Source organism: Rhinoraja longicauda, chromosome 31 (assembly GCF_053455715.1).
Source record: "Rhinoraja longicauda isolate Sanriku21f chromosome 31, sRhiLon1.1, whole genome shotgun sequence".
Classification (NCBI taxonomy): Eukaryota; Metazoa; Chordata; class Chondrichthyes; order Rajiformes; family Arhynchobatidae; genus Rhinoraja; species Rhinoraja longicauda.
The window spans coordinates 23,607,204-23,628,763 of NC_135983.1; positions in this window are offsets into that span (position 1 = coordinate 23,607,204).

The window sequence follows — 21,560 nt, forward strand, 5'->3', positions numbered from 1 at the left end:
TCATTATATATTATCTGTATGTAACTGTGTTTATAGGTCTGTTAAGCCACTCGAGTAAGAAAATGCATTGTGCTGTTGTCAGCACTTATGACATTTACACACGCTTGACCCTCTTATTTAGTGAGAAACTGTTTCACTCAGACTTGGAATATCTAAGTTGTTCTGGTTGCTACTTTAATTCATAGAAACATAGAAACACAGAAAATAGGTGCAGGAGGAGGCCATTCAACCCTTTGAGCCAACACCGCCATTCACTGTGATTATGGCTGATCATCCACAATCAGTAACCCTCCTCATATCCCTTGATTCCACTAGCCCCTAGAGCTCTATCTAACTCTCTCTTAAATCCATCCAGTGATTTGGCCTCTACTGCCCTCTGTGGCAGAGAATTCCACAAATTCACAACTCCCTGGGTGAAAAAGTTCCTTCTCACATCAGTTTTAAATAGCCTCCCCTTTACTCTAAGACTGTGGCCCCTGGTTCTGGACTCGCCCAACATTGGGAACATTTTTCCTGCATCTAGCTTGTCCAGTCCTTTCATAATTTTATACGTCTCTATAAGATGCCCTCTCATCCTTCTAAACTCCAGTGAATACAAGCCTAGTCTTTCCAATCTTTCCTCATATGACAGTCCCGCCATCCCAGGGATCAAACTCGTGAACCTACGCTGCACTGCCTCAATTACAAGGATGTCCTTCCTCAAATTAGGAGACCAAAACTGTACACAATACTCCAGATGTGGTCTTTCTGTGTTATAGTTTTGGCTGTTCTCAGTCACAGTTCAGTATCTATGTTCTCACACTTTCTCATCCACTCCCTACACACACAAAGCAATTGGCAGAGTTTCCTCAGTATCCAATCAAAGGATTCGCATTCATGATTGTTACTGGCTCAAGAGCGTGGATATCAGGAGACCCGGTCCAAAATTCCCATTAGGAATCTGATGAACTCATGGGGGGGGGGGGGGGGGGGGGGGGTACGGTACGGTGGCGCAGCAGTAGAATTGCTTCCTTACAGCGAATGCAGCGTCGGAGACCCGGGTACCATCCCGACTACGGGCGCTGTCTGTACGGAGTTTGTACCTGCGTGGATTTCCTCCCACACTCCAAAGACGCACAGGTATGTCAGTCTGAAGAAGGGTCTCCACCGGAAACGTCACCCATTCCTTCTCTCCTGAGATGCTGCCTGTCCCGCTGAGTTACTCCAGCATTTTGAGAAATAAATACCTTCGATTTGTACCAGCATCTGCAGTTACTTTCTTACGAGTATGTAGGCTAATTGGCTTGGTAAATGTAAAAATTGTCCCTAGTGGGTGGGTGTGGGATAGTGTTAATGTGCGGGGATCGCCCGGTGGGCCGAAAGTGCCTGTTTCCGCGCTGCATCTCTAACTTCAAACTAAACTAAACTTCAAAGTAATGGACAGCAAAGCAGTGCACAGCTGACAGAGTGGCTGCCTCACAGCACCAAAATCCTGGGTTTGATCATGACTTTGGGTGCTTGCTCTCTGTTTGGAGTTTGCACGTTCTCCCTGTGACGGCATGAGTTTCTCCGGCTGCTCTGGGTGTTTCCTCCCACTTCCCAAAGACGTGCGTGCTTGTCGGTTAACCGGCCTCTGTAAATTGTTCCGCGTGAGTAGGGAATTGGATAAAAGAAGGTGGGATGACACAGAAATGGTGTGTGAACCAGTGGTCAATGGTCTGGGTGGACTCCATGGACTGGAGGGCATGTTTCTATGCCATCTGAAGATTCAAGAGTCAAGAGTGTTTTATTGTCATATGTTCCAGATAGAACAATGAAATTCTTACTTGCAGCAGCACAACAGAATATGCACCTCATATATCTTCTGGTATGAACATTGACTTCTCCAACTTTAAATAGTTCCTCTGTCCCTCTCTTCCCCTCCCCCTTCCCAGATCTCCCTCTATCTTCCTGTCTCCACCTATATCCTTCCTTTGTCCCGCCCCCCTGACATCAGTCTGAAGAAGGGTCTCGACCCGAAACGTCGCCCATTCCTTCTCTCCTCAGATGCTGCCTGACCTGCTGAGTTACTCCAGCATTTTGTGAATTAATACCTTCGAATATGTAAACATAGTACTCTGTAAACAATATAATAAACGTGGTTCAAATTGAAGGTGGACACAAAATGCTGGAGTACCTGCTGAGTTACTCCAGCAGTCAGTGTGTGTATATATACACATGCTCACACACACACACACACACACACACACACACACACACACACACACACACACACACACACACACACACACACACACACACACACACACACACACACACACACACACACACACACACACACACACACACACACATATATATATATAATTATTGTTCTTTAGGTGCACGTATGTGTATATATATAAGATAGACACAAAATGCTGGAGTGACTCAGCAGGAAAGTAGCATCTCTGGAGAGAAGGAATGGGTGACGTTTCGGGTAGGAAGAAGAGTCTATATCCTAAACTTCACCCATTCCCGCTACTTTACCGCTGAGTTACTCCAGCATTTTGTGTCTATCTTATATACGTACACATACGCACACATACGTGCATCTAAAGAACAATAATAGTGCAATAATAACAATAATAGGCTACGTAGTTTAGAGCTTGATGGAGGTTGTAGTGTTTAATAGCCTGATGGCTGTAAGGCTGTAGGCTATGGGATGGTTCTGTCAGTCAATCGAGTAAACACACAGAAACATTGTCATCTAAGTAGCCATATTCTTGCGACACCTTCAACAAGGAACAAAGAAATGAATTAATATTTTCTGAACCATGCTTTGTTCGAACGCTAAATAAATCAGGAGCATTCGGTTGAAAAGATCCTTGTTCTTCTACAGGCATCGGGAATATCAATCTTTTGTTTGCAAAATGAATTGGAATTCCTCACTGAGGGGCCCCAACTTGGTGCCTCGCATTGCCAAATCCCTGACAAAACAACAGATTTAGCAGCTTTTTTTTGTGAATTTTGCATATGCTGTACCACGTCAGATAGTTTTTCCAGTCTGACTGAATCATTTTTAGTACAAGCTCGCCAGAGCAGCCAACATTCTATCATTGGGTTCATATTAAAACATGTTCGGGCATGTTTCAGCCGCCTTGCACTGGAGTGGAACCGCGCCTCGGATAGTTTTTTTGTTGTTAACCATTCGCTGCTTGTTAACCGTGATCACTTCAAATATTTATCAGGGCGGGGTGGGGGAGGGGGAAAGGGGTGGGTAGTGGAAAACGTGAATCATTTACAATAAACCATGGCCCCACATATTTCATCGCACCAATGTATTATAAATTCTGGCCTGTGTGTCAATTTTCTCAGAATATTTTGGAAGGTGGGTCATTTCTAAGTGACTGCACGCATCAGCAACTTTAGTTTAGTTTAGTTTGGTTTCTACATACAGTGTGGAAACGGGGCCCTCATCTCACCGAGTACGTGCCGACCATCGATGAGACTGGTTCTCCTTATCTCAGTTTTCGCATCGACTCCCTGCACACCAGGGTCAGTTAACCCGCAAGCCCGCGAGCCTTTGTGATGTGGGAGGAAACCGGGGTGCCCGGAGGAAACCCATGCGGTCAAATGGGGGAACGTGCAAACTCCACACAGACACTCATCTGAGTGAGTCAGTATAATTGAATCATTGAGAGATACAGCCTGGGCCCCAATCACCAATCTCCCTTTCATGCTAGTTATTCCACACTCTCATTCACTCACCCACACACACGGGGCAATTTACAGAGGGCCAATTAACCCACAAGTCTTTGGGATGTGGCGCAGCGGTAGAGTTGCTGCTTTACGGCGCTCACAGCGCCGAGACTCGGATTCGATCCTGACTACGGGGTGCTGTCTGTACGGAGTTTGTACGCTCTCCCCGTGACCTGCGTGGGTTTTCTCGGAGATCTTCGGTTTCCTCCCACATTCCAAAGACGTACAAGTTTTGTAGGTTAATTACCTTGGTGTAAATGTAAAATTGTCCCCAGTGTGTGTCGGATCGTGTGAGCGGGCAGGGATCGCCGGTCAGTCCGGACTCGGCGGGCCGATCGGCCTGTTTCCGTGATGTGTCTCTGAAACGAAAAAAAAATGAAATGAGGGAGGAAACCGGAGCACCCGGAGGAAACCCACATGGTCAAAGGAAGAAGGTGCAAATTCCACACAGATACATATCCGTGGGTCAGGACGAACACGGTCTGTGGCGCTGCGAGGCGGCAGCTCTACCAGCTGTGCCAATGTGCCGCCCTTTGCAAACTCTGGGGTGCACCATTGCAGGAACTTATCTTTATTTGTCGTGTTGCCAAAGCACTGACCTCCAACCTCCTGCTGCAGTAATGATCTCTCACCTTCCACTGAAAGATCCATCCCCTCCAATGCCTCCGCTGCCCTCCCCTCTCTCTGCTCCCCTCCCTGTGTCAGATTGCCTCTCCCTTGCCCCAAATATGACTCACATCCTCACGGACAAGGTGCTGCTTTCAAGCTCCGCTCAGCAAGCTTAGCCAACCTTGCAATCTTCGTGATTTAGAGATACAGCTCAGAAACAGGCCCTTCGGCCCACCGGGTCCGCGCCGCCCAGCGATCCCCGCACACTAACACTGGTCCTACACCCACTATGGACAATTTTTACATTTGCCCAGCCAATTAACCTACATACCTGTACGTCTTTGGAGTGTGGGAGGAAACCGAAGATCTCGGAGAAAACTCACGCAGGTCACAGGGAGAACGTACAAACTCCGTACAGACGGCGCCCGTAGTCAGGATCGAACCTGAGTCTCTGGCGCTGCATTCGCTGTAAGGCAGCAACTCTACCGCCGCGCCACCGTCAGCTTTCCAGTGCTGATTGTAAAGTCATTACAATGAAGGTAACAAACAAAAAAAGCCGACACAAAATGCTGGGGTAACTCAGCTGGACAGGCAGCATCTCTGAAGAGAAGGAATGGGTGACGTTTCAGGTTGAGACCGTTCTTCAGATCTTCTGGTCTGACGAAGGGTCCAGACCTGGAACGTCACCCATTCCTTCTCTCCAGGGATGCTGCCTGACCCGCTGAGTTATTCCAGCATTTTGTGCCTGTCTTCGGTCTAAACCAGCATCTGCAGTTCCGTCCTATACAAGATAACAAACAGTTTGTTAGAAATCTCTGATGGGTATCTCAAGAAAGTTGTTGCCCGAAAACTGAAGTCTGTAACGGATGCAACATCTACACAGATGCAAGTTACACACCAGATTTTACAGTATATGGCACTTTGTCAATTTAATTGTCCCTGGACCGACTTTCTTACGAATGTCTCTCAATGGTTCATTTTGCAGTAACCAAGCACTGATTCCAGAGAGTGTGGAAGTAATGCTTCTTGACTTCCAAATTAGAGAGAAGCTTAAAGGGAGGCACTTTGACCTATCAGGCCTAAGCCAACACCTTTGAAAGTGGACATAGGTTTAAGGTGAAGGGGGCATGCGTTCAAGGTGAAGGGGAAAAGATTTAATAGGAATCTGAGGGGTAACTTTTTCACACAGAGGGTGGTGGGTGTATGGAACAAGCTGCCAGAGGAGGTAGTTGAGGCTGGGACGATCCCAACATTTAAGAAAGTTGAACAGGTACATGGATAGGACAGGTTTGGGGGGATATGGACCAAACGCAGGCAGGTGGGACTAGTGTAGCTGGGACATGTTGGCCGGTGTGGGCAAGTTGGGCTGAAGGGCCTGTTTCCACGTTGTATCACTCTATGACTCTATGACTCTAACAGCCGATTAATCCCATTTCATTACTCTGTCCCATTGGTCTGTACATTTTTACTCTTTTGACTATTTATTCCACTCAGTTTACAAAGTCACAGCTGATTCTGCTTTCACTGTTCTATTGAACTGGACGACAAATATTGAAAGCTTCTGTGAAAAAGAATGAACTCCTGACTGGGGCGGCACGGTGGCGCAGCGGTAGAGTTGCTGCCTTACAACGCCGGAGACCCAGGTTCGATCCTGACTACGGGTGCTGTCTGTACGGAGTATGTATGTTCTCCCCGTGATCTGCGTGGGTTTTCCCCGGGTGTTCCGATTTCCTCCCGCACTCTAAAGACGTGCAGGTTTGTAGGTTAATTGGCTTGGTATAATTGTGAATTGTCCCGAGTGCGTGTAGGATAGTGTTAGTGTGCGGGGATCGCTGGTCGGCGCGGACACGGTGGGCCGAAGGGCTTGTTTTCTCGCTGTTTCAATAACACTAGAACTGAAACTAAACTAAAACAGGGGCATGATGAAGCAGATGGGAGAAATACTTGGCCAAATTGCCTTTATTTTAATGCAGTGCGTCTGACGAATAAGGCAGTTGAATTTAGAGTAATGATGAATACATTTGAATGTGTTACTGCTATGATACTACTGAATAAAATACCACAACCATATGGGATATAGCCTTCAAATCACAGGTCCAGGGTCTAGAATCTCCGTGTAACAGAAAGATGTAAAGGGAGAGGCAAGATTGCAATTTTGGGAAGGAACCCATCACTGCCGCAATAAGGAAGGATATCCATGAAGGGTTTTCAAAAGATGCCCCGTTAGAAGTGCATTGAAAGAGAAAAGGGAGTGATTGATTTGCTGGGGGGTATACAATAGGTAGTTTAGGTCTTTTAAAGATCAGTTGGAAATAGAGGAGAACTTTACAAACAGGGTTCCCCTACTGTGGACATGAGACTCTGTGCATCTACCCGATCTATTCCTCTCATGATCTTATACACCTCTATAAGATCTTCCCTCATCCTCCTGTGCTCCATGCCTTAGAGACCCAGCATGGTGGCACAGTGGTAAAGTTGCTGCCTTACAGAGCCAGAGACCCGGGTTCGATCCTGACTACGGGTGCTGTCTGTACACAGTTTGTACGTTCTCCCCGTGTCCTGCATGAGGTTTTCTCCGGTTTCCCCCCGTACTCCAATGAAGTACGGGTTTGTAGGTTAATTGGCTTGGTGCAATTGTAAAATGTCCCTGGTGTGTGTAGGATGGCGTCCGTGAGCAGGGATCGCTGGTCGGCGCGGACTCGGTTGGCCGGAGGCCAGTTTCCGCGCTGTATCTCCAAACTAAAGATAAACTGAACGGGAGACCAGTGGGCAGCTTTTTTTTTAAGGTGAACTCAATGTTCCAAAGTATCTTACTGCAGCATGATGCATCATGCCGCATTTCAGAACATATTTCACACACTCACAACACTGGAGACGTTGCGCACTTTGAGAATTTGTGATTATATATCTTCACTAGGATCAGACGACTGAAATACAATAGGTACTTCATGCACACCCCCACAATGACAATGCGGAAAAAAGTAAATGCGCAAGGTAAGATCACCTGAAAAGTTCAATATTATTCATAATTTGATATCACTCACATACATTTGGTCTGTAATCCAATCTCATAGCCAAACTGGTGAGCGCTCACGATGCAAACCGTGCACTTTAGCTTAGTGATGTTACCTGACTTGCTTTATTAAATTACTGACTTTTAGATCGATAGACAAGTATCCAGTGTCGTTTCCTTTATAGACTTTGAAGCTATGGGTTTCTGTTGGCTATTCTTGAGTTGCAATATTTTCCCCTTTAAGGTAATGTGAATATCTTGCGAATACCTCTCGGGTCCCTCTTTTAAGTCCTCACCTTCTAACTTTATAAAGTCATGGAATCGTAGAATGATACAGTGTGGAAGCAGGCCCCTTGGCCCAACTCGCCCACACCGGCCAAACAATGTCCCAGCTACACTAGTCCCACTTGCCTGCGCTTGGTCCATATCCCTCCAAACCTGTCCTATCCTTGTATCTGTCCAACTGTTTCTTAAACGATGGGATAGTCCCTGCCTCGACTACCTCCTCTGGCAGCTTGTTCCATTCACCCACCACCCTTTGTGTGAAAAAGTTACCCCTCGGATTCCTATTAAATCTTTTCCCCTTCACCTTGAACCTATGTCCTCTGGTCCTCGATTCCCCTACTCTGGGCAAGAGACTCTGTGCATCTACGCGATCTATTCCTCTCATGATCTTATGCACCTCTATAAGATCTTCCCCCATCCTCCTGCGCTCCATGCCATAGAGACCCAGCCTACTCAACCTCTCCCGATATTTCACACCCTCTAGTCCTGGCAACATCCTCATGAATCTTTTCTGAACCCTTTCAAACATGACAATATCTTTCCTATAACATGGTGCCCATAACTGAACACAGTACTCTAAATGCGGTCTCACCAACGTCTTGTACAACTGCAACAGGACCTCCCAACTTCTATACACAATACTCTGGCTGATGAAGGCCAAAGTGCCGAAAGCCTTTTTGAACACCTTATCCACCTGCGACTCAACCTTCAAGGAAACATGCACCTGCACCCAATGCAGCTGGGATAGGCAGCTAAAGGTTGCAAGGTGCTAAAGCTGGCAACGTTTGGTCAAGCTCAATGAAAACTGCACTCATTTGGCCAGCACCGAGCCAAGTAAAATCCTTTCAAGCATGTCGCCAGGTTTGACATCTGCGTTTTAATACGAAGCAAAGCTTTGAAGCAAATCAGGCCCACATGATCATATCCTTGAGGTACACGTATTTCCCTCATACCTGTCACTAAATTTAACTTGAACACTGGAAATTAATTTCATGGTATCGCCCAATAAGTTTCTTTAAGTTTAGTTTAGTTTAGTTTACTTTAGAGATGCAGCCCGGAAACAGGCCCTTCGGCCCACCGAGTCCGCACCGTCCAGCGATCATCGTACACTACCAACCACTATCCTGCACACACTGGGGATAATTTACATTTACACCGAGCCAATTAACCTACAAACCTGCACGTCTTTGGAGTGTGGGAGGAAACCGAAGATCTTGGAATAAACCCACGCAGGTCACGGGGAGAACGTACAAAATCCGTACAGACAGCACCTGTAGTCAGGATTGAACCCGGGTCTCTGGTGCTGTAAGTGCTGTAAGTGCTGTAAGGCAGCGACTCTACCACTGTGCCACCGTGCAGCCCAGATGTATTTTGATGGACGAAGCCATTTCTCAGTGCAGTCAGACTGGAAGCATTTTGGAACTGACTGCATGTGATGAATTAATTTCTGACACTGAGAGATGCCCACAGTGACCCTGACATTTTTTCCAGCACCTTTGTCAGCACCATTTTAACACAACGACCACGTTAGGATGTTATTCTTGGGCATTCCAACCAATTAGACTGAATGGACGTGATAGAGACTCAGTGTTTGCTCTGCTCTTGACTGCAAAGTGTGAGGGAAGTTGAAAATGGATCGCAGATGTGGCAAACTAGCGGCATTGTTAAGCGATCCCAACGTTGCTCCACGTCAGTTTTAATTTTAGAGACATAGCGCGAAAGCAGGCCTCTTCGGCCCACCGAGTCCGCATGGACCGGCAATCCCGGGACGTTAGCACTAATCCGCCCACACTACGGACAGTTTACAATTACACCAAGCCAATTAACCTACAAACCTGTACGTCTTTGGAGTGTGGGAGGAAACCGGAGATCTCGGAGAAAACCCACGCAGGTCACGGGGAGAACGTACAAACTCCGTACAGACAACGCCCGTAGTCGGGATTGAACCTGGGTCTCTGCCACTTAGAAAGTAAGGAACGGGGGTACTGATTTTGGATGATCAGCGATGATCATATTGAATGACAGTGCTGGCTTGAAGGGCCGAATGGCCTGCTCCTGCACCTATTTTCGATGTTTCTATGTTTAACTCTACCGCTGCGCCACCGTGTCACCCTAGATTTGGGGACTGTAAGGACCCAAAGGGACTGGCCATCCCCAGGGTAACAGCAGAAAGAACCCCCTTGACAACTCAGGGCAGGATGTGATGCGTTTTTCATCGCGTATTGTTTAGTCCTCACGCTATTTTCGCCCTCATTGCGATGAGCTCACTATTTCAGTCCCCGCGATCTGTTTTCTTAACTCTACCCCAGCACGACTCAGCGGGCTGTTCACCCATCATGCTCTGCCCCATGTCCTTACTCATCGTTCTACAGTGAAATACCTGGAAAGGGGTCCAGCGCATAAGAAAGAGTCCACGCCAACCATCTATCACTCTTCGTGTATCCGTACACTGTCAATGTCTGGATTGTAACCGTGTGTTGTCTTTCCGCTGACTGGTTAGCACGCAACAAAAGCTTTTCACTGTACCTCGGTACACGAGACAATAAACTAAACTGAACTAAGACTGGACGTTTCAGTTTTCAAGCTCCTGTGCCTTCTTCCTGATGAGACTATGGCCATGGTGGTGTGGGTCTCTGGTGACGCTGCTCATGCAGAGGGTGGTGGGTGCATGGAACAAGCTGCCAGAGGAGGTAGTTGAGGCAGGGACTGTCCCAACGTTTAAGAACTTAACTTTCTTTCCTTAACAACTTCTTAGACATCACACGAGTTTGTGACTTCACACGAGCTCTCGACCACACTTGACCGAAAGAGCACAACGACTGGTTGCATCACAGCCTGGTTCGGCCACCCGAACGCACGGGAACAAAATAGATCGCAATAAGTGGTGAACACTACCCGGTCCATCGCGGGTTCTGACCTCACCGCCATCGAAGGGATCTACAAGGGTCACTGCCTCAAAAAAAGCAGCCAGCATCATCAGAGACCCAAACCACCTTAACCACAGTTTCATTTCACTCCTGCCATCAGGAGGAAGGTGCGTACAGGAGCCTGAAAACTGTAACGTCCAGGTTCAGGAGTAGTTTTTACATTTAGATATACAGCGCGGTAAAACAGGCACATTCGGCCCATCGAAGCCATGCCGACCATAATCACCCATACGCTAGTCCTATCCGACACACTAGGGACAATTTACAGAAGCCAAGTAACCTACAAACCTGCATGTCTTTGGGATGTGGGAGGAAACCGGAGCACCCGGAAGAAACACACGCGGTCACAGGGAGAACATACAAGCTGGAACGGTGGCGCAGCGGTAGAGTTGCTGCCTTACAGCGAATGCAACGCCGGAGATTCAGGTTCGATCCCGACTACGGGCGCCGTCTGTACGGAGTTTGTACGTTCTCCCCGTGACCTGCGTGGGTTTTCTCCGAGATCTTCGGTTTCCTCCCACACTCCAAAGACGTACAGGTATGTAGGTTAATTGGCTGGGCAAATGTAAAAATTGTTCCTAGTGTGTGTAGGATAGTGCTAGTGTGCCGGGATCGCTGGGCGGTGTGGACCCAGTGGGCTGAAGGGCCTGTTTCTGCGCTGATTCTCTAAATCTAAATCTAAAATCAAACTCCGTACAGACAGCACCCGTAGTCAGGATCGAACCTGGGTCTATGGAGCTGGAAGGCAGCAACTCTACCGCTGCGCCACCGTGCTGCCTCCAAGAACCCGCACCTTCTGTGAACCAAACGGCACGGTTCAGCTTTCTTCCCTTGACTTACACATCATCAGTTGGCAAGAGCCGGTCGCAAAGATGAGGACGGCAATGGAAAATGTTGTATGTGCCCGTAGGATTGTCCATGCTGTGTCCAGCTGGATCCCGGTGGAGGGCCAAGACAGACAGGATATTGCTGGAGAAACTCCAGAGAATGTCTGAAGTGCTGGCTGGTGCCCAGCCTGACTGCATGTGCATGCAAGGAGATGAAAGGACCATCAATGCCAAGGCTCCCTCAGCCCGGCTCATGATACCTCACACATAACTAAGCTCCGCTATCAAATGAGTAATGATGGCTGTTACAGAGAACTTGCGCAGAACTAATGTCTTCTGTGACAGGATAAATGGTACCTTATTCCTGGACATTTAAGGGTCAAAAGTCTAATGCAATGGGCGGCACCTTACAGCTAATGCAGCGCCGGAGACTCAGGTTCAATCCCGACCACAGGTGCTGTCTGTACGGAGTTTGTACGCTCTCCCCGTGACCTGCGTGGGTTTTCTCCGAGATCTTCGGTTTCCTCCTACAGTCCAAAGACCTACAGGTATGTACGTTAATTGACTGGGTAAATGTAAGTGTGTGTAGGATACTGTTAGTGTGCGGGGATCGCTGGGCGGCGCAGACTCGGTGGGCCGAAGGGCCTGTTTCCACGCTGTATCTCTAAATCTAAAAAATGCCCCTTCACACACACACACAAAGTGAGGTTGACACAAAATGCTGGGGTATCTCAGCGGGACAGGGCAGCATCTCTGCATAGAAGGAGGGTCTCGCCCCAAAACGTCACCCATTCCTTCTCTCCAGAGATGCTGCCTGTCCCGCTGAATTACTCCAGTGTTTTATGTCCATCTTCGGTTTGAACCAGCATCTGCAGTTCCTCCTGCACGACACGAAATGGAACAATTCATCCTCATCCGTGCACGAGGCCGGCAGAGATTTGGGTCGTGATTGCATAGGTGCAGCTGAAGCTGCATGGGGTTAGCATGGGCGAGGCGATGTGGTAGGAGTGGGTAAAAGGCATCGTACATGACAGCCAAGGGGCGGGTGCAGCAGTAGAGTTGATGCCTTACAGCGCCAGACACCAGGATTCGATCCTGACCGCCTGTACGGAGTTTGTACGCTCTCCCCATGACCTGCCTGGGTTTTTCACCGGCTGCTCCGGTTTCCTCCCACACTCCAAAAGACGTCCAAGTCCTTCGGCTAATTGGCTTGGCGTAATTGTAAATTGCCCCACGTGTGTGGAGGATAGTGTAAATGTGTGGGGATCGCTAGTCGGTGCAGACCCGGTGAGACTCTGTTACCGTGCTGTATCTCTGAACTACATTAAGCCAAGCACGAGAGTGTGAGGAAAGTGGTGAAGCTGTGGATGTCACATGGAGGGGAGTGAGGGCAGGAGATTGGCGAGACACGAGTCAATAATGGGGAGATCAGGCAGTGTGGCGGGGAGGAGGTTGCAGGGTGGAAGATGTTCAGGGAGCCCAGTGGAGTGGAGTGCTGATAACCTCGGTGAAGTGAACACAAAGAGATGACTGCGGGTGAAGACTGCTGAGGGAAGGCAGTCCAGAAAGTCACATTTGGGAAGAAGATCATGGCATGGGAAGACAATCAAATGCATGCAAAGAGATGAAAGGAGTGTGTGTGCGTGTGAGTATATATGCGTATATATGTGTGTGTGTGCGCGTGTGAGTGTGTGTGTGTATATATACACACATAGATACATACATATATGTATATATGTGTGTGTGTATATATATGTGTGTGTGTACATGTATATGTGTGTGTAAATATATATATGTGTGTGTGTGTACATGTATATGTGTGTGTGTGTATATATATATGTGTTTGTGTACATGTATAAGTGTGTGTGTATATATATATCTATATGTGTGTGTGTATATATATATGTGAGTGTGTGTGTGTGTATATATACACACATAAATACATACACACGTATAACTGTGTGTGTGTGTATATATGTATATGTGTGTGTGTGTATATATAAGTGTACATGTATATGTGTGTGTGTGTGTATATATATATACACACACACACACACACACACACACACACACATATACATATACATATACACATACATACACACATAGATATGTATTTATATACATATATAAGCCATATATATAAGCCACAAGGCAAGATTTAGTAGGCCTAACTCATGATACCTCACAGATAATCAAACTACCTTGCAGGGAGGAGAACACAGTTTGGGAAGATTGGAGGGAATAATGAGGAGATTGGGGATGCTTGGGAAAAGGTTTTGGGGCCAGCCTCAGAATTAAAGGACGTTCCTTTAGGAAGGAGATGAGGAGGAATTTCTTTAGTCGGAGGGTGGTGAATCTATGGAATTCTTTGCCACAGAAGGCTGTGGAGGCCAAGTCAGTGGATATTTTTAAGGCAGAGATAGATAGATTCTTGATTAGTACGGGTGTCAAAGGTTATGGGGAGAAGGCAGGAGAATGGGGATAGGAGGGAGAGATGGATCAGCCATGATTGAATGGCAGTGTAGACTTGATGGCCTAATTCTACTATTCCTTATGACCTTATCCACATAAACCTATCATCCAGTTGGTTCATCATCTGCATAACCCTGGCTTTATCCTTTCAAAAATATCCCATCCATTCCTTCCCCTTCCTCTCTGAAACTTAAAACTAACTTGCTGTCTCTCCCAGTTCTGATGAATGGTTTTTTGCCCTGGGATAATAACACTGTTTCTCTTTTCCATAGATATTGTCTGACCTGCTGAATGCTTCCAACATTATCTGTTTCTGCTTAGCAAGACACAGAATCTGATTGATTGTTCTTTAAGCACCAGAATTTGGAGCTATCTTTTCTCGTAAGATGTGCAGTATCAAAGATTACAATTAAATGAATCATTAGCTTCAGTCTCAAGAAATGAGTCAGTTAGGAAGGAGACTGTTAGTTGGGATAGAGGAACCAAATTCTTCAAGATATGAATTTGAATTCATTAAATAAATATTTATATCAGTAGACTTTTCAATGCTGCATTATCAGGAAGCAAAATAATAGCAGTATATAAAGAACGCTGCATATCCGAGGTTTGAAAAGGAAACAGAAAAGCAAATCTTAAGCTGAAGAAGGCAAATAAGCAATCATAATAGAATGGTCAATGGAATTGGAATAAAATTAAAGCTTCCATGAAATCTCCTTGCAAATGGAAACCACGCAAAGACAATAGACAATAGACAATAGACATATGGTGCAGGAGGAGGCCATTCGGCCCTTCGAGCCAGCACCACCATTCAATGTGATCATGGCTGTTCATTCTCAATCAGTACCCCATTCCTGCCTTCTCCCCATACCCCCTGACTCCGCTATCCTTAAGACTCAGTCAAGTTTGTTTGGGAGGGCAATTAGCATTTATCAGAATCATTAAAAAATATCAAGGTAACTTTCGCAAACATTCCCCTCCTCCCCTCCCCTCAGTCTTCCTCTCCTTGCTCTACTGGAGGTCAGTGAACCAGTTCCACAGTTCACCACGATGTGTCCATCTCGGGACCACACCAGCCCTCGCCAACAATCGGCCTATCTCGGAACCTCCCTGCATGAGGTCGTGTGAGCCGGCCTGGTCCTGCCCTGGTCTATTCTTGTGTCGGAGGTGACCCTCTCTCTCCATCCCTCCCCCTTCCCAGTTCTCCGACCAGTCTTGCTATCTCCAACTATATTTTATCTCGGTTTGTTTTGTTGTTACCTTCTCCCGACTAACAATGAACAATTCTACATTTTCCTTGATCTCCATTCCCTCTGTCCTGTTTTCACACCTTGCACTTCCTTATCTATACACTGATGGAGGGTCTGAAGAAGGGTCTCGACCCGAAACGTCACCCATTCCTTCTCTCCCGAGATGCTGCCTGACCCGCTGAGTTACTCCAGCATTTTGTGAATAAATACCTTTGATTTGTACCAGCATCTGCAGTTATCTTCTTCTCTCCTGACATCAGTTTGAAGAAGGTTCTTGACCCGAAATGTCACCCATTCCTTCTCTCCAGAGATGCTGCCTGTCCCGCTGTTACTCCAGCATTTTGTGTCTATTTGTGTCTTTCTTGCTTCTATTCCATCCCCTGCCCACCCTCCACCCCCTACCCCCCTACCCCCCCCCACCCCCACCGTGCTCACGATCAGCCTGAAGAAGAGTTCCGACACAAAACATTACCTATCCATTCGCTCCAGAGATGCTGCCTGATCTGCTGAGTTACTCTAGCATTTTGTGTCTATCTTTAAGACAAAACGGTTAATATTCTGATATGTTATTGTCGAGGAAGCAGACATTCAACCAATGTTTGATGTAAATCAAAACACTCACAAAATGACTTCCACTGTTCTGGAGACCAGAAACAAAATGAATCGAATTTAGAATTTAGAATTTAGAAGGATGAGAGGGGATCTTATAGAAACATATAAAATTCTTAAGGGATTGGCAGGCTAGATGCAGGAAAAATGTTCCCGATGTTGGGGGAGTCCAGAACCAGGGGCCACAGTTTAAGAATAAAGGGTAGGCCATTTAGGGCTGAGATGAGGAAAACCTTTTTCACCCAGAGGGTTGTGAATCTGTGCAATTCTCTGCCACAGAAGGCAATGGAGGCCAATTCAGTGGATGTTTTCAAGAGAGAGTTAGATTTAGGTCTTAGGGCTAACGAAATCAAAGGATATGGGGAGAAAGCAGGAACGGGGTACTGATTTTGGATGATCAGCCATGATTATATTGATTGGCGGTGCTGGCTCGAAGGGCCGAATGGCCTACTCCTGCACCTATTTTCCATGTTTCTATGTTTCTAAGAACAGAAAATGCAGTAAACACCTCAACAAGTCGGGTGACAAAGCAAGAGGCACTGATTGCTTTTGCTTTTCCAACTAGAGTAGCCACATAAATATTAATTAAAGAATTACAGATGAAGAGAATCGAGATTAAAAGTGTGTTACAATTTGAGAAATCTTGCAATCTTGCAACCTTGCATAGGATTGGTGAAATGGAAATGAATGAAATTGGCGGAATTGTTTCAGCCTTTGTCGCCATCTCTACCAGTCACTTAGGTAGTGATGCTCCTGCCATGGAATTACACCCGCTATGACAGTATTTAATGTGTTCAATCAGTGGCAGGTGAGGTGAGCCACAAGATGGCGGCATGGTGGTGCAGTGGTAGAGTTGCTGCCTTACAGCACCAGAAATCCTGACAAAGGGCCTGTTTCCGCACTGTATCTCTAAACTAAACTAAACTAAACTAAACAAAAAGCCTTGAGGAGCCAAGAGGGACCGTTCTTGCTTCTATCTGGTCTCCAAAGACGTACAGGTATGTAGGTTAATTGGCTGGGTAAATGTAAAAATTGTCCCTAGTGGGTGTAGGATAGTGTTAATGTACGGGGATCACTGGGCGGCACGGACTTGGAGGGCCGAAAAGGCCTGTTTCCGGCTGTATGTGTATGATATATGATATGTTTAGTTTAGTTTACTTTGGAGATACAGCACAGACCAGTGATCCCCCACACATTAACACTCTCCTACACACACTCGGGACAATGTACATTTATTCCAAGCCAATTAACCTTCAACCCTGTACGTCTTTGGAGTGTGGGAGGAAACAGAAGATCTCGGAGAAAACCCCCACGCGTTTACAGGGGAGAACGTACAAACTCCGTACAGACAGCACCCGTAGTCAGGGTCGAACCCGGATCTCTGGCGCTGTGAGGCAGCAACTCTACTGCTGCGCCACCGTGCCGCCCTGTTCGCACACATGGGGTTGGAGGCTACACCACAAGGCCACAAATGTATGGGAGATGAAACAGCATAGTGGTTACTGAGATGTCTCTGTCCCGCCGTGCTCTCAAGGTCGGTGGAGGGAGGCGCCCCCTGGTGCACAAAGGAGGACGGGCGAGGAGAGGGACGTCAGTTCGTAGGTTGAACCACGCGTAGGTTGAACCAAGGCAATAGCTGGAGGCCCTTAGCAGCTTGCCTGGATCAGGCATCGTTCATAATAAGGGCGGCCATGGTGGCGCAGCAGTAGAGTTGATGCCTTACAGCGCTTGCAGCGCCAGAGATCCGGGTCCGATCCTGACTACGGGTGCTGTCTGTACGGAGTTTGTACGTTCTCCCTGTGACCATGTGGGTTTTCTCCGAGATCTTCGGTTTCCTCCCACACTCTAAAGATGTACAGGTTTGTAGGTTAATTGGCTTGGTGTAAGTGTAAATTGTCCCTAGTGTGTGTAAGATTGTGTTAATGTGCGGGGGTCGCTGGTGGGTGCGGACTTGGTGGGCTGAAGGGCCTGTTTCCACGCTGTTTCTCTAAACTAAACTGAACTAGAGCGTGGACTGGATTTTGACAATGGCACCCAAACATGCAGCCTCTTGCATGCGGGCTCAGTGGACTATTTCTGTACACATTGCTAATCGGGGTTTATGCTTAGGTATGGCAATACTATACTGGACTGTATGTAAGAAAATAATTTCACTGTGCATTTGCACATGTGACAATAAAGCACCATTAGACCATCAAGAACATATCCACAACCATTTTAACCCTTTCCTCTGACTCTCAGTCTGAAGAAGGGTCGGCATGAAACATCACCCATTCCTTTCCTCCAGAGATGCTGCCTGACCCGCTGAGTGACTCCAGCTTCATGTGTCTGTCTTCGGTTTAAGCCAGCATCTGCAGTTCATTCCTACACTTAGCAAAAGAGGGGTTCGGGCTCGCAAGCAAAGTGAGTTAGTTTTAAAAAATATAATCAGATTAGCGTGGGAAGATTTGTTTGTACGTATTTCAAGGTTGGGTGGAGAATTAATATAGAAAAAGATAGAAAAAGATTACTAACGTTGAATGATAAGTTAACACAGACTCACAGATCTAGTACAGCACAGGATGAGGCCATTCTGCCCACCAGCCTGCGTTTGGCCCATATCCCTCTCATCCTGTACTATCCCATGTACCTGTCTATATAACTCCAGGTGAAAATAACAATTGAAACTCATTTGGACTGGACACATAATTTATGCGGCTATACATTAAAATCAGGGGTGGTGTGGGATGGGGTATGGTATACTGCAACAAACAACTTCATTCTTGACACCTCAAAGTCTTTCTATCATCCACAGGTCAGGGCTACATTGAAATATCTTCTGCTTTGCCTGGTTAATAATAACACTACAGACAAAGGTTAATGAATCTGTGGAATTCATTGCCACAGAAGACTGTTGAGGCCAAGTCAATGGATATTTTAAAGTCAGAGATAGATAGATTCTCGATTAGTACGGATGTCAGGAATAATGGGGAGAACGCAGGAGAATGGGGTTAAGAGGGAAAGATAGAGCAGCCATGATTGATTGGTGGAGTAAACTTGATGGACTGAATGGCCCAATTCTGCTCCTGTCACTTATGAACTTATGAACTTATGAATCGGACTCCATCTATGACTCTTAACATTCATTCCCTCCACTGTCAAGGTGCCAAGGCTGCAACATGAACCATCTCCCCAACACAGAATGATTACTCATCCATCCTCCAACAACACTCTCATCAAACTCACAACTTCTACCACCAAGAAGGATGGAGGCAGAAAGTGCTTTGGACCATCACCTCCTGCAGGCTCCTTTCTGGATTACATGGGACATAAAACATAGAACAGTACAGCACAGGAACGGGCCCTTCAGCCCACAAGGCTTGTGCCGAATATAATGCCAAGTTAAACCAATCTCATCTGCCTGTGCACCATCCATATCCCTCTATTCCCTGCACTTCCATGGTAACCACGTGATCGTGGCTTGGAATTACTTCATAATTCCTTCATGGTCACCGGATCTAAATCCCAAATCCATATCCAACAGTGCCGTGGGAAGACACAAATTGCTAGAGTAGCTCAGCGGGTCAGGCATCATCTCTGCAGAGAAGGAATGGGTGACGTTTCCGGTCGAGACCTTTCTTCAAACTCCAGCATTTTGTGTCTCTTCTCTCCAAAGATGCTGCCTGACCTGCTGAATTACTCCAGCATTTTGTGTCTACCTTGGATTTAAACCAGCATCTGCAGTTCCTTCCTACACAGTGCTGTGGGAATGAAGGAGGTTAGTGCAGATGCTGGTTTATATTGAAGATAGACGCAAAATGCTGGAGTAACTCAGCGGGACAGGCAGCATTTCTGGATAGAAGGAATGGGCGACGTTTCGGGTCGAGACCCTTCTTAAGCCCAACTATCTAATCTGTCGGTCTGAAGAAATCTGTCTGCTTGACTAACAGTTGTCTGCGGTTTTTGAAGTTCGATTTTTTCTGCTGGGGAGCTCGTGGTTTAAGGAGAGTTAACATTCCTTGACTTGCATGTTTATTTTGACTTCTGAAAAAAGGTTTGAACAGCTTGTGCTGTGGAAGGGGTTGAGATCTGAGGTTTTTTTTTTTTTGCTCTCTGAGCCGGGGATGGGGTTGCTTTGAAACGAGGGGCCCCACGATCGATGCAGTAAGGGGGGACGACCTGCCAACAATCGAAGAAGCATATGTTGCACGAAATGGCCAATGGTGAACATACGCCTGGGCAGATGTGAGTTAGAGGAGGAGAAAGCTCCATCCTAGGGAGACTTGTTTGCTCCAGAAGGCCAATCAGCACATTTGGACCCTTCAAGTGCCTCTTCCATTGGGGGGGGGGGGGGGGGGGGACACACCACCTGAGGCACTTTGGCTCAGTCTGGGCTGATCCAACAGTCCACTAATCCCAGATCCATTAATCCCGTGCCAACCCCCCCCCACAGGTTCCTACTGCCAGCAGTGGGCACGTCTCACAGTGCCCCCCTCTGTCATTTTCAACAGGGCAGACCCACCCGACGTGGAGATGGCCGCCGACTGCTAGCCCCGACATATCCCCCGTCTTGGAAAACCTTCTCGATTCACTTGGCAGCAGCGCGGCGAAATTTCAGCACAGCCTGCCACGACTCCGCTAATTACAGGAGGCACACTGGGGACGATCTCCCTCCCAGTTCCAGCAGCACTGCTCACATCAAATCAATGAGAAACGGCTGCAGTTTTGTAATGTTACAAAGTGTTTAATGTTTTAAAAGATGCCGCTGCAAAGACTGAAAAACGACGCATGACGTTTCTGAGGCAATACATTTCACTTTTAATGAAACAGATTAATCCTTGTTCCTCCCGCCCCCCCCCACACACACACACACACAAAATCAAACTTCCGATTATGATTATTTTTAAACTTCTTAAACCTTCGCTAGTTTAGTTTAGAGACACAGTGCAAAAAACTGGCCCTTCATCCCAGCGAGTCTGCGCCGACCAGTGATCCCCACGTATTAACACTACCAATTAATCGACAAACCTGTACGTCTTTGGAGTGTGGGATGTAAACCGGAGCACCCGGAGAAAACCCACGCGGTCACAGGGAGAACGTATAAACTCCGCCCAGTCAGTACCCGTAGTCAGGGTCGAAACTGGGTATCAGGCGCGATAAGGTAGCAACTCTACCGCTGCGCCACCATGTTGGCCTTTTCGATGTGGCTGCCTGTTCTCTGTTGTCTCTCATAAGGTTGAGGGACGATAATCCACTGGTGAAACACTGACATAAATGCTATTTCCCTCTGGCACTCTGGGGCAGCATCTTGACCAACTGCTCCAATGTGCCACCCAGTTGCAACACTATCCTGCCGTGCATTCTGTAGTGAGGGACTCATCTAATTTCCTATCCTTCAACTGGACTTTGTTGCCAGGACTAAGAGGGTCTGAGCTAGAGGCAGAGGTTGAGTAGGCTGGGTCTCGATTCCTTGGAGCGCAGGAGTTGTACAAAAATCATGAGAGGAAAAGATCGGGTAGATGCGCAGAGTCTCTTGCCCAGAGGAGGTGAATCGAGGACCAGAGGACATAGGTTCATGGTGAAGGACAAAAGATTTAATAGGAATCTGAGGGGTGCATGGAACGAGCTGCTGGAGGACGTAGTTGAGGCTGAGACTATCCCAACATTTAAGAGACAGTTAGACGGGTATATGGATAGGACAGGTTTGGAGGGTTATGGACCAAAGTCAGGCAGGTGGGACTAGTGAGCTGGGACATGTGGGCAAGTTGGGCTGAAGGGCCTGTTTCCACGCTGCATCACTCTATGACTCTATGACCTGCAAGATACAAATGAAGAGCGTGACAAAATATGCGCCATTGCGTGAAAATGT